General features: G+C 45.8%; 1 protein-coding gene across 2 annotated transcripts in view; it reads right to left on the reverse strand.

Annotated features, from left to right (window-relative positions):
• The window catches only part of MST1 (macrophage stimulating 1), a 1,288,434-nt gene that overhangs the window by 994,444 nt on the left and 279,903 nt on the right, over positions 1–14,087 (reverse strand). The gene's annotated exons all lie outside the window — the stretch shown is intronic.

Raw genomic sequence — 14,087 nt, forward strand, 5'->3', positions numbered from 1 at the left:
GATATGCCATTGTCATAGACGGCTTGTCATGGGTTTAAGATTGCTGAAGACGGAAGCTGACATAGATGGCCCGTTTGGGGCTAAATACATGCATTTAAAAAAGAAAGCAAGAGAACACCTCACCTATCCCTATTCCTAACAGGGGTTTCCCTGCATCAACTAAAGATAAGGTGTCCGCCAGCAGGTCAGTCAATGAAAAAATACCCACCTGGGTTATGGTTCTTGGTTTCTTGAAACAGTTTCCAAATCTTAGAACGGTCTCCTGTCTCGCACATTGTGAGGGGGAATGACTCCTTTTCCCCGATAATAAAGTTCGAAACAATACTTTCTTGGTGGGCCAGGACAATGCCTCACTTCTCCTGACGTCCAATCTCAGATAGCCCGGGGGAATGACTCCCTTGCCCATGCCTTTTGGACCTTACTGTTGGGTCCAGGTTACCAGGAGAATGGCTCCCTTCTCCTGGTATCTTGTCATCAGTTCCCCACAACTCGGAGGAATGACTCCCTTTCCCTGGTCTTTTCATTTGGCTTCACAACTACAGCACTCCACTCTGAGTGTTACGAGGGTCCGTGACCTTGGCTCCTCTTTTACTTGGCCCACTTGGTTCACTTCCCTACCAAGTACTGACACGAAGAAGATGACTTGTATCTTGTTTAGGGTCCCTGGTTCTCCTTTCGCTGGCTTTGGGTGCATTCCCACTACTGGTGAGAGGGACTCTCCCGCTCAAGTTCTCTTTATGGTACTTGGGGTCCTCAACCCTTCCCTGGTAGTCAATGGGCTTTGTTTCACCACTGCAATGAGAAGGTTTGTAGGCTTTCTGCGCCTGCCGTGCCACCCAAGCTTTAGGGTTGCAAACTGCATGCACCTCTTGGTAAACCGCCATTGCTGGGGTTTTTAGCATGTCGCTGGGGCTTCCTGGGATGACTGGCTTTCCATTGGGCTTCTCCAGCGTCTTGCTTTCCCTGCAGCAATGGAGTTCCTGGCTGCCTTCTGTATTCCTTCCTCCTCTCGACACTGCTGTGCACTGGTCTGTTCCTGCAGACCTCCTGATCATCAGATGCATCAGATGTAGCGGATTACCAGCGTCCTTGGAGCTCTCTCCCTCCGGATCAGAGACACAGGTTTGAATCTCCTACGTTCAGTGTGCAGCACACCTGCCATCTTGCGCAGCTGTCTGAGACAGTGTTTAGTCCATTGTTGATTTTAATACAATGTTGCCAGCAGTGTCTGTGCCCATTGTACAAGTCCTTCACCTCTTTCAGGAGGAGTAGGGAAAGGCAATGGAGAGAAGGGAGAAGGGTGGGAGGGAGAATAGGGAAGTAGGAGAGTGGGTAGGTAGGATGGGAGATCGGGGGGGTGGAGAAGAAGAGATTTCAGGGAGAGCTGAAAGGAACGAAATTGTGAGGAGGTACAAGGAGAAGGGGGAAACAGTCAGTAAGGTATTCTGCTGTATAACAGCACATTGAACAACTGTCTAGAAAGAGGTTAGCAGAGAAAGGAGAGGCTAGAGTATGTGGGGGTGTGATGTTCTTATAAGAGCTGTACCATAGATGGTCGTCCTTATCCCCAGGGACGCCATTTAGGGGTCGCCAGAGGTCTCAGTTGCGACCTCTGAGGTCTCCCTTGTGACCTCTGTGGTCTCCATTGCGACCTCTTTTTTTAATGCAAGCTCCTGAGCTGTGGCCAGCACCATGTGGCTCTTTACTTCTGGAGTGGCTGGCTTTCTAGTTCAGGCCACTTAAAAAAAAGAAGAAAAATAAGAACAGGAGTGCCACACTTTCAGCACTGACCCTAAATAAGAAAGAATAGGAATACCAAATAATGTGTCTTTCTGGAATTCGATACAATAATTGCTAAACTCATTAAAGGTTTATTTCAGGCACAATTCAGGTGGTGAGTCACTGATTTAGTCTGTTCGTAAACACCTCAACTTAGCCTTTCATCCTTCTGAGGTCGATAAATGAGTACCAACACAGGTTGGGTGATATTGGGTATATATTTTTATAATGCGCTTAAGCTAAGTGCTATATAATAACACTTTATCATTTGGTCATGGACGTCTGCTTGCATTCATAGTAGTTTGGTAATATGGGCCTATACACACTGATCTTAACGATACATATGGCGATCCATCTTGTATGAAATGTACATCACATTGTAGTGATATCGTACCCATATTTTCCATAGAGTACAATGCTATGTTATGCCACTTCCTGTGTTGTCAACGGGTGAGAGGTTGTGTTCCATCGCATCCTGCGATATCACTTCGGGGTGGGGTCCAATTACATCACTTCCTGTGATGTCATCAGAGGGTCAAGAGTTGTGTGATGTCACTTCCGCTACCCCTGGCATTTTGGTGAAATGAAGTCCATGCTTATCCCTAGGAGGGGTGCCTTCCCATGAGTTCCTCCCGCATTATACCACCCCTAGGCCTCATGAGAAAGGGTTCCCCCTGAGGGAGAAGTGGCGACTTCTAGTGAATCGCCACATGAGTCAAGCAGCCTTTTATCAGCCAATCACCCAGGGACAGATGGACTTCCCTTCTATTGTGAAAGGTGCCAAAACCGCAACTGGGTACTTTGTGAATTCTCGTCCTGATTAAATAATAAAGCGCAAACCTCAACCCTTCAGCAATGTCCCTAATGACCACAAAACATACAAGGTTCCTATCCTTCATCAGAGAAAAATATATAAAGAGAACACCCTGGCGATGGATCGATGAGAAAAGGAGTAATCTACCCCCAGTATTTTAACTTTTAGGAACTGACCCATCTTGAATAGCTTTGTTTGGGGGCAGAATGCCTGAGATAGGCCAACACTCACCTTTTCAGCTTTAAAATAAGGATATTGGAGACAGAGAGAAGGGTCTAGAGAGAGGATGGGCGGGATAAGAAAGACATAGGAGGGAGAGGAGGAGAAAGAAGGAGAGAAAAAGTGAGATACCATTCGCGGCTGGGAAAACACCATTCTGCCATCATCAAAGACAACCTAGAAAATTATAGTACGGAACTCTTAGGTAGTCCAAGAGGGAGTAAGGTAGATAAGGCTAACAGTTATGCTCAACGTCTCTCAAGAATTCCTTCTACAAACGGAGGACTCCATGGTTGGCTTATAGATGAGAGAGGCTGAGGAAAAAACTATCATTTTTAAGTCAAAAATTACATCCATGGGAACAAAACTACCCATCATAGAATTAGAGTGCCTGGCAGTGAAGCTGCCGGTGCGCAGCTTAAGGTATTATTTAACCAGTGGGGAAATGAAGTTGGTTACAGATCATACACAGTTAAGAGTGTAATCTCATAACAAGGAGGCAAAACCAAGAGTATTCCGATGGTTTCTGGCCCTTCAGCCCAATGCATTCAGAATTGAGCACAAGGAAGGGCGGAAACAAGCAATGTGTTCTAAAAATAAATCTGGATATGCCCCTCCCCCACGCACACCACAAGTAGATAGAAAGCATGAAGATTAAGATATCAGCGACAATCCTTACCTGGAACTATTAGGAATGTTGCAGATTGTGAAAGCTCTGTCCTAGGGGAAAGCAGAGGAAGATTGGCCAAATACATCAGGTGACCTGAGGGACCAATGGCAAGGAGGAGGAGGTCAATACTCAGAAGGGCAGAGATATAAAGGCCTGCATTAAGAGGTATGGATGAGGGGTGTTTCCAGAAAGAGAGGCAATGGGTCAATAGACCAGAAGAAAGGTGGGGCTGAATATTGATAGAGTTAAGAGAGCTTTAGATGAAAGTGCCAGTAAGGTGTGCAAGAGAAAGTACTACCAAGCTTGAGAGACTGCATCGATAGTTTTGTGTGAGTCGAAGTGTGTGATGAGAGAATGTTTTGGGGAGGAAGTGGTAGGAGGCAGGATGAGAAAGGAAGGAGAAGGGGAGTGAGGAAAGACTGAGAATATGTGTAGGAGTAGAATAGAGCGAGAGAATGGAGTAGCGAATGGGAGAAAGGAGGAGAAAAGGATGGACAGTTGAGAGATTTGAGGGAGAAATAGAAGATCGAGGAAGAATGAAGGGGAAGGACAGAGAGAAACAGACATTTGAGGGAGAGGAGGAGCGAATCCGTTAGAGAAGAGAAGGAGACCGTGCAATACTGAGAAAAAAACATTCTGATAACATCAAAACCAAACCTGGAAAATCTGAGATGGAAACCCTTAGCAAGTCCCAGAAGGAGTAGGGAAGATCAGGCTACAGCCTCTAGGCCCTTATTGGAAGACCCAGGTTAGGATTAGCCATTAGGGGTTATCAGTCTAGTGTTATTTTATTACATCTTATTGTGGAGTAGGATTGACTGTGCTAGGGTAGGCTTAGCCTCAAGAAGGAAGCCTGTGGGAGCAGGGACAGCCCCCCCCCCCCCACCCTCCCTTACTCTGGCCTCCCTACCATTGTTCAACAGTCCAGACTTCTTGTACATTGACAATAGAACACCTAAACTGCCACTTTGGGTCTTCGAGTTGTTGAAGACATCTGACATTGCTGAGTACAGAAGAAGTTCAAAAGTGTTTTTAAATTGTAGTACTCCCACTTCCTAGCGAAACTGGTAACCCACGAAATGCCACAATAACTCCAGTGAACAGCAGGTGACATTTTCTGAAGCAGAAAGCCACTGAGGCAGCAGAAGCCGCAACTTTAAAAGAGACCATAATAACAAGCTACTTTACCCAACAAATCGTCGCCACAGACATGGTTTGCATGCCCAATGACACCAGACACATCCAATGGATGTAGAGGGTGATCCCTGTAGTTTTCTGATCAGTGCAAGCCCCACAACCAAAAGAAAAGCATTTCAAAACTTGTATAGAGGACTCATATTTTGCAACAGTTATAAGTTGCATACAGTTAGAAGCATTGTGACAAAAGAAAACCAAGTCTTCTGTGCACTCAAAATAGTTGCATGCCTAAATCAGTATCACAGACGTGTTAAATATAAAAATCTGTGTCCATTTTTATGTTCCCAAAATGCTCTTACATTTTTGCAAAACCACCAGAAACTATTGTGCCATTTATAACCATGCCCTTTCCCATAGGAGACTTATTTACAGAACAATGGAGATGTACTCACTTATGGAATTGTTTATATACCGAGTGATAGACATTTTATTCATAAACAGCGATTTATAATAGAAATGTGTTTGGTATGATGGTACGATAGGCTATTTATAACGCGCTTAATACCCAGAGGTTTCTAAGCGCGGACACTGGTATCGAACCAGTGGTGTTCCGTGTTGTCTTGCTTCCAAGGTGAGCACGTTGCCACTGAGCTATCCTCCCGAGACAAACTCCTGAGTTTATACTATGCAGACTGAATGCAAACCAGACAACCCAAGAACAAATAGAGTCACCCAAAATACATGTTTGCAGTGGGTTAGGATTTTATATATTTTTTGTATTAATTAACATTATGGTATTTATTGACCAAGTACTTAGCTTCAGGAAGCAACAAAGTGCTTTACAAGTGGGGTGGGGGTACACCAAGAACAAAGCAGATTGCAAGGGATCAAAGTGTGGGTACGACGGTGGGCATACAGACACTTGGTTCAGCGCTTTGTTGCGACTGATTATCCTGTAATGGACATCTGCATTAGCACAAACAGCAGAGGTGTAGCCAGGATTATCTATCTAGCAAGTTGTTCCTGAAGCTAATGTAGTTGGGCCCACTGAAGTGACATTAACATCTGTAAGTAGCCATCTTTCCAGTGGCGGGACTCATTTACTGGAGTCGGATTATCTGGCCCTTGTGGATCTGCGCTGTTGACTCCTCTTCAGTCTGCCAGGTTGGCTGTTATGCTTTCTTTCTCCCTGTTCGGTACTTTGGAGCCTATGCAATGGGACGCTGGTACTTCTGGCTGCCTTTCTGCTTGCTTCCTGCCTCAGTGGCCCCGGCCAGGGTTTCAGCCTTCTTCAAAGTGGCTGTGTTCCTAGTGGAACCGTGTGTTTACGGACACCACGTTCTCTGCGTGGTTCTTCATCAGAGGGACCACCTCCCTACTCTGTGCCTCTGTGGGGGCCAGCATTCCGCTTACTCCAGCAAATTATCTCTCTCCTGGCTTGCTTCCGACTAGACTTAAGTTGCTCCATGTAGTGGAGAAGAGAATTCCATTAGTCATGGTTCTCCCCCAAGGCGATGACTATTACAGGTTAGTAACCAAGCCATCCATTTTAAAGGGGCTTTGCACATTACTAACATGTTCAATTCCCATATAAACAGCAAACATTGGTGTACTGGAATGGAAGGAAGGGGGTATGAAACCCTCCATTCCTTGTCCCTAGACAGCGGAGGGTAAGGGGTTTGTCACCATCGGTGGGATCCCGCTTTCCTTGACCTCTAGGAAGCATATCGCATATCGGGCTCACCTCACTAGTCCCAAAGGGGTAGCTCCCCCTTCCGGAAAAGGCATAATTCCCTGGATTTCTCACATAAGGTATTCACTACAGTTTTTTTGCTGGTGATTTACTTGGTGCAACTACACTGATAAATTAACATCTATACACGTTTCTTTAGGACCTTTACAATTTTCTTAGGGCAGCGGATCTGCAAGTATTATCTGAATGGGTGGTTGAAGGTAGAGACTATCAACCCATTGTGGGGCGTGGTGCAGGAAGCCAGTAAGGGCTAGTCTGTGTTGGAAAGCATTTGGGGGCATCAAAAGAGCTCATGGTACAGTGATATGCTCAGAATGGGCATTTCTCCAGAAAATTAGTAAGTGTTATTCAAACATTCAATTGAATGTGTGAAATAGGATGGTGATGGGCCGCAAAGAAAATGAATTTGAATAGCCTACAGTTTACAAAAGCACACCCAGGGAGCATGAGGGTAAATCAAATCCCACTACTCCACGCCCCTCCTGTCTCGACCCACCACCTCAATCTCTCAATCTCCACCATCACCACCCTCCCCCCGCTTCCTCAACCTGCTTCGAACCGCTCTCCCTTGAACTAAAAATCCTCCCTGACCTAGCCGATGCGCTACTTCAAACTCCTCCCTCAACTACCCCACGTAATGAACCCTTAACCACTGACTCCTTTGACTCGTGGCTCAATATCTCATTTATCCCATTTATCACAATCCTCCGCTCGCTGTGGCCCTTATCCCAGATGGTTTACACCTGAACTGAAGACTGCAAAACAACTGTATAAATCCCTCTAACGCAAATGGCGGAATGATTAAACCAACCTGAGTAGATCCACCCTGGCCCAGCAGCATCGCCACTACAAAGTAGAAATCCGGAAAGCAAAAAAAGTCCACTACAACTCTCGAATTCTCAACTGTGAAAACCCCAGCAAGGAACTCCACAATCATTTCTGAATTCACCAAACCATCCTGTACCACCACCCAATTGACGCCTTCTCAGTCACTCTGCGACTCACTCTATCTCTCTCCACTTCTACACCACTGCTCTCAACAGAACACATTCTCTCAACAAACTGGCCCTCATGTCCCTGCCATGTAATCCACCCGCCCTACCAGTCATCCCCCTGCCTGCCACAGCAACTACAACCCAACCCACCTTCAACTCGTTCACACCAATATCAAGAGACCAATTTCTCAAACTTCTCTCTGCCCGGAAAACATCTGGCTCCCCCCTAGACACCTGCCCCGCCTCATTCCTCAAAGAAATATTCTCATCCACATGCGCAGGAGAGTACGCAAGAACCATCATAAATGACTCCCTCACCTCGGGAATCTTCCCCGACGCCTTCAAAACTGCTCATGTGAAGCCTCGTCTAAAGAAAAACCTCCCTTAACCCTGAAAACTACCGCCCCATCTCAAACACCAGGTCCCTTGCTAAACTCATCGATCGAACCGCATACTCCCAACTAAATGCCTTTGTCGAATCCAACAATCTCCTAGACCCTCAACAATCAGGCTTCAGACCTCGACACGGAACCGAAACCACTCTGACTTCAATCTGGGACGACCTTTAGATCACTGCAGACTCTACGGGATGTGCTGCACTAATCCTTCTAGACCTCTCCGCCACCTTTGACACAATCAACCACTCAATCCTCCTTGACTGCCTCCACTCCCTAGGAATCCGTGGAAACTCTCTCAAGTGGATAGCATCCTTCCTCAACAATAGGAAACAAATCACTATCCTCTCCACCTTTGCTTACGCCGCCCGACCAGTCAATAACGGAGTTCCACAAGGAGCATGCCCATCAGCCCTCGTGTTCAACCTCTATATGTCCACCCTCCCAGGAATAATCCGCCCACACAATATCATGTGCTGTAACGATGCCGATGACACCCAATTAATCCTAAAACTCCTCAACTCAAACCCCAACTGTCTGCCCGACCGTACAGCCTGCCTCCTTGACATCGATCGCTGGATGACCATAAACACCTCCACTTAAACCCCACTAAAACCGAAATCATAGTGTGCAGCAACCCCCAAACTTCTCCCCCCTTCCTCTACCTTGGCCACCATCCATGGGCAATCCACCCACCACCTCAACCACAGTAAAAAACCTTGGATGTACTCTCAACTATGCCTAACCCTCGCTAAATCAACGTCTCCAAGTCCTGCCATTACCACCTCAAAATTCTTAGATGCATTTTTGGTACCTCTCCTTTCCCAACAGACTCGCCGCTGTCCAATCCATTGTAATGACGAGACTGGACTATGCCAGCTACCTCTACCTCAGGGTCCAAGCATACCACCTCATTAAATTCCAAAGAGCACAAAACGCTGCAGCCAAATTGCTTCTAGCACTTGGCCCAAGAGACCACACCTCTCCAGCTCTGAGAACTCTCCACTGGCTCCCAGTCGGACGAAGGGTGACTTTCAAAACCTTATGCATCTCCCACAGAGCAGTGAATAAAACCGGTCCTCTATACCTACAGGACAAGCTAAAACCCTACCACCCACCGCGCACTCCAAGATCTAGATTTAGTGATAGCAAACACTGACTCAGTCAGGTTGGGAGGATCATCATTCTCAGCCTTGGCCCCACTATATGGAACTCGCTTCCACCCCACATTCGACACACCGAAGACAACCTTTCATTCCGCAAATTACTGAAAACATGACTCGTCCCTTAAAGAATCAACGCTTAGAGCAAATGGAATGAATAGCCACAACAAACAGAAATCAAAGGTTGTTTGAACAAAGAAAATAAAAAAGCTAAGGGAGCCGATGGACCGGATAGAAAGACTAAAACGGACAGTGTAGCTAAAACAGATAGACTGAGTGAAACGGATAGAGTAAGTGAAATGGATGGAATAGATGGAACAAATAGAGCAGATGAAACGCATAGAGCAGATGGAACATGGAACGAATAGAGCAGATGCAACAAATAGAGCGGATAGAGTGGATGAAACGGGAACTGATGGAGTGGATGGAACTGATGGAGTGGATGGAGTGGATGGAACGGATGAAGAGGATGGAACGGGCGAAGTGGGTGGAACGGGCGAAGTGGACGGAACAGATGAGGGATGAAGTGAATGGAACGGATGAAGAGGATGGAACGGCTAGAATGGATGGAATGGGTAGAATGGATGGAACGGGTAGAATGGATGGAACGGGTAGAATGGATGGAGTTGATGGAACGGATGGAGTGGATGGAACTGATGAAGTAAATGGAACTGATGAAGAGGATGGAACGGATGAAGAGGATGGAACGGATGAAGAGGATGGAACGGATGAAGAGAACGGAACGGATGAGGGGATATAGCGCATGGAAAGGATGGAGTGTGTTAGGGAGAATTCTCTGTTAAGGCTACTTTCCCAAACCTAGTGAATCCCCCAGCAGCTTTGCTGGATTTTTGGGGTTTATTTCTTTCTCCTGCTAAGAGTGAGACTCTTTTTCTCCCACTCTTAGGCATGAATTGAGTGTGTCCTTTGACTTTGTAATGTGTTTTATGGGCTATGGGGTCTTTTACTCCATAGGGCTTTGTGTGTTTTTGTTAAGTGTGTTACACAGCACCCTCAGTGGCCCCCAAACATAGACTCCATACCCTGGGACTGACTACTGTCTCCCAGGGCATGTAAAGTCACCATTGGCTTTACTAGTCTCAAATTGTGAACAGAACCAGTACAAACCATCATATTGTGGAAGTACTGGTATGGGTAATTATATTACCCCTGGGTCTGTTTTCCATGGGGGCACTGTCCAGTCTCCCCTTGTCGAGTTTCAGGCTGGTGGCAGTGGTTACCACGCAAAATATTCCCCCTGAATATTTCATATGGGATTTTTCCCATTCATTTTAAACACACCACATTTTTGGTGCAATGTTAAAGATACCGCCGGATAATTTATTTAATATTTATTCCCCGGTTGGGTCTTTTTGCCAGGACTCGGTTTTAAAATGGCGTTTGTGTTCACCTCTGTAACCCCAACCCAAGTCGAGCCCTTTGTTCCACTTTTGGCGGGATTCTACACAGAAGCCTCCAAAAGTGGTGCCACTCTGTCTGGGTCTACAGGATGTGTGGGAGGGGGGAATAGGCACCCTGGAATGAGTTGCCTCAGCAACTCAAGTCGCACTCTTGTGTGATTGGCCCAGTGGCTCACCACTTAGCATGTTTGACTGACAGCTAGGACTGATGAATGGGGGTTTTCTGCATAAAAGCAGGGCTTTGGGGACTGGAGCTTCAGAAGTTGCCACAGGACCTAAAGAATCCGAAGAGGGAGAAGCTGAGCCGACCTGCAACGACGACACCACCGGTGGAGCCCTGCTGAACCGACTCACCACTTCACAACAAGAGAGAAGATCTTCCTCCAGGAGAGCTTCTTCCTTTGAACTGGTGGGTTTAACCAGTTCGCCCTCTTTTCGCCTTCCTGGATCGTTTCGTGGTCGAATCGCCCGTGCCAAGCACCCCAGCAGCCGGATAGCCACGCTTCACCACTACTATAAAAGGGTAGAACCTTTTAACCGGGAAACTCTGCGGCTGGTTTCTTCCCTGGCAGTGCAACGACCTCCAGCTTTCCTCCATGTCGAGATCTTCTCTTCCCCTGGACGAAGCACTGCCAGGAACAACTGCCCCCGCTGGAGCTTTCTCACAATTTCAGGTACTGTGTCCCACCTGGTCTCCCTTGCAGCAGACTGTTCAAGGTGTCCCGTAAATCCTTGACTCACTATCCTGGTGTGACCTCGGACCTGTTAACTAACTTTTCTGAATTGATCTAACTCCTTTTTGAACTATCTGCATATACTTTTAAAGTGTACTTCAACTTTGTGATCTTGGGTACATTCCGCCTTGCTCTCTCCAAGAGTGGGCCTGGCCTATGAACTTTTTGCTCTGCAGTAGACCCTGCCTTTCTTGACTTGCTGTGGTTCTTTAAAAAGTTTTGGTATTGTGTGTTTTCCTATTTCTGCCTTTTCTCTCCCTTTTAAAATAATTATTGGAGTGCCATCTTGGTTAAGCGCTGACCTCTGTGTTGATAATAAGTGGTGTTCTTTTCCTAAGACTTGTCGAATAATTAATCAGGGAGGTGTATATATTTCTGTGTTTGAACTTGCTTGACATATTAGTGCCAGTGTATTTTTACAAGTGTGTTTTTAAATAAATAATTATATACTTTTATACCAAAGCTGTGGTCAGTGTTTACTTGTGCTACTGTATTTTTGTACCTAATGTGTATACTCTATATACTGCCTAACTCTTCTTGAGAGAAGTCTGACTGCTCAGCCACAGCTACCAGGTAAATCTGGGTGGTGCAGACTGCTACCAATTGGGTTTACTGCTAACACCTGTAGTCTTAAACATTTTGCAAGTGGTCAGTAAGGAAACTGCACATGTTTCTGCCTAACAGAGTGGATGGAAATGATGGAGTGGACAGAGTGGACAGAACGGACGGAGCGGATGAAGTGGATGGAATGGGTGGATTGAGTGGATGGAAAAGATGGAGAAAAAAAGGGAAAGGATGGAACGGATGGAAAAGGTAGATGGAGTGGATGGAAAGGATAGAGAGAATGGAGTGGATGGAAAGGACAGAGTGGATGGAGTTGATATATCTCTGTATCTCCTATTTATGATAATTATTTTCTATGTACATGTATCCCCATGTTATCTGTGTCACAGGTTTACCCTATCCATCCTGTCGCTTTATATAAGTATCCCGCTATGTACGCCCCCTGTCCTGCCCTCGTGCTTGGTCGCAGGCTCTTTACTGATAACCACCATATCACACTACTACGCTTACTTTCTCCTATTCACCATCATTCCACTAGAACACAGCTATACTATGACACATTCGGCCTAGCTGTTCTCATACTAACATGACCCCACGAACACCACATCATCCTAATAAAACACAGCTAGCTGAGCACATACCGACTAGCTTCGGCGTCTCCTCAGGCCTCACGCAGCCAGAACTCAGTCTGGGTGTCCACCCTCCAGACTGAACACATCCAACTGATTTCCTCAGTACCACACCTACCGCTAAGAAGCAGCTATCATGCAACAACCACACCAGCTGCACACATATCCGGTGTGCCCACGCACCATACAACATTCTCTCTACTGACTTGAACTGTGGTTCCCGAGGGTGTTCAACCTACCAGTGATTTGAGGTCATACCAATGATACATAAGGCACTATATAAATGCCAAGTAACATAACATAACAAACGACTAAACATCCTTAATACTTCAAATGAAATAGTATTTTGGTAGATCACACAGTCTCAGCAGATAACCAACATGATTTACAAAGCTCTTGCCTAGACACTGCCCTTAAGGTGGTAAATCACTTACAGGTTTCCGCAGAGAGACAGGTTACGCTCTACAAAATGCCTAAATAAAATAATGTAGATAAGTAATTCTGCAAATGCTATTGTAGGTAAGGAAACCGGTAAATGTGTGCCTGTTGATCTTTAAGTCATAATTGTTGAGGAATCTGTGAATGTTAAAGAAGTATGACATTCAGAAATTAGTAAACCTTTCCTTGGTAAATCAAGGGCAACAACTTTTCCGATCTGTGAACTGGAGAAATCGTACATCCAAGCACAGACTGGTAAAACCCTAAACCAGCAATTCTCAGTGGAGAGAATACACCCTTTCAGTTGGAAGCTGGAGTATACTTCCGGAAGGTATGCTCATACCTTTTAAGGCTTTTAACAACTGCTCTCTAATGCGTAGTAACAATAACATTGGGCAATATATGATAAAGAAATTAAATCTGAGAATATATTTATGACAAAATGAATATGAAAATGCATGCATTTTCAGTAAGACAATGCCTTACTTCCCGTAAAAGCATTTCTGATGGTTGTATCTGCTTAGATTCACATGCTGTGCATAGTCCGACATCCAGTGGTCACTGCAGAGTATTGCATTTTGTTTTTCGTAGTCGAAAAGGGGACGTCGACAAGGCGTGTCTGTAACACTATCCCTATAGTGACGTGCGTTGTACCCACAATCCCTCACACGTCGAGGTCCCTCTGTTTGTATTTTTTCTGCCCTGAGGGAGCCTTCTATACGTGAGTGAGTACGGAAAAGAGAGATATGTAGAAAGGTGTCTATGTTCCTTCCATCCGAGCGGCGAGGAAGGGTGGGCGCATGTGAATCTAAGCAGATACAACCATCAGAAATGCTTTTACGGTAAGTAATGCATTGTCTTCTGATGTTTGTTAATCTGCTTAGTATCACATGCTGTGCATAGACTAGCGAGCAGTACCCGGAGTTGGCGGTGGGTTATGAGAAGGAACAGTAGAGAAAAGATGTCTTAATACTGCCTGTCTCACCTGGGAGTCAGATCTAGAGTGTGCATCTAGACAGTAGCGTTTTGTAAAGGTGCGCACAGAACTCCAGGTTGCCGCTTTGCAGATGGACTCAAGGGGAACATTTGCAATGAATGCTATGGATGCCCCAGTGCCACGAGTAGAATGTGCTCTTGGCTTGAAGGGTAGCTCTCTCTTAGCAAGAGTGTAACAGAGTGATGCATTGAACAATCAATCTAGATATAGTGGATTTTGAAACTGCATCTCCTTCTCTTCCTGCTGCCACCGAGACAAAGAACTGATTAGTCTTTCTCAGTGGTCTGGTTCTTTCCATGTAGAACATGACGGCTCTGCGCACATCAAGTGTATGCAGACTTTTTTCTCCCGAATTGGAAGGGTTTTGAAAGAACTTTGG

This window comes from Ambystoma mexicanum, chromosome 2p, assembly GCF_040938575.1.
Source record: "Ambystoma mexicanum isolate Mex_15411 chromosome 2p, UKY_AmexF1_1, whole genome shotgun sequence".
In the NCBI taxonomy this organism is placed as follows: domain Eukaryota; kingdom Metazoa; phylum Chordata; class Amphibia; order Caudata; family Ambystomatidae; genus Ambystoma; species Ambystoma mexicanum.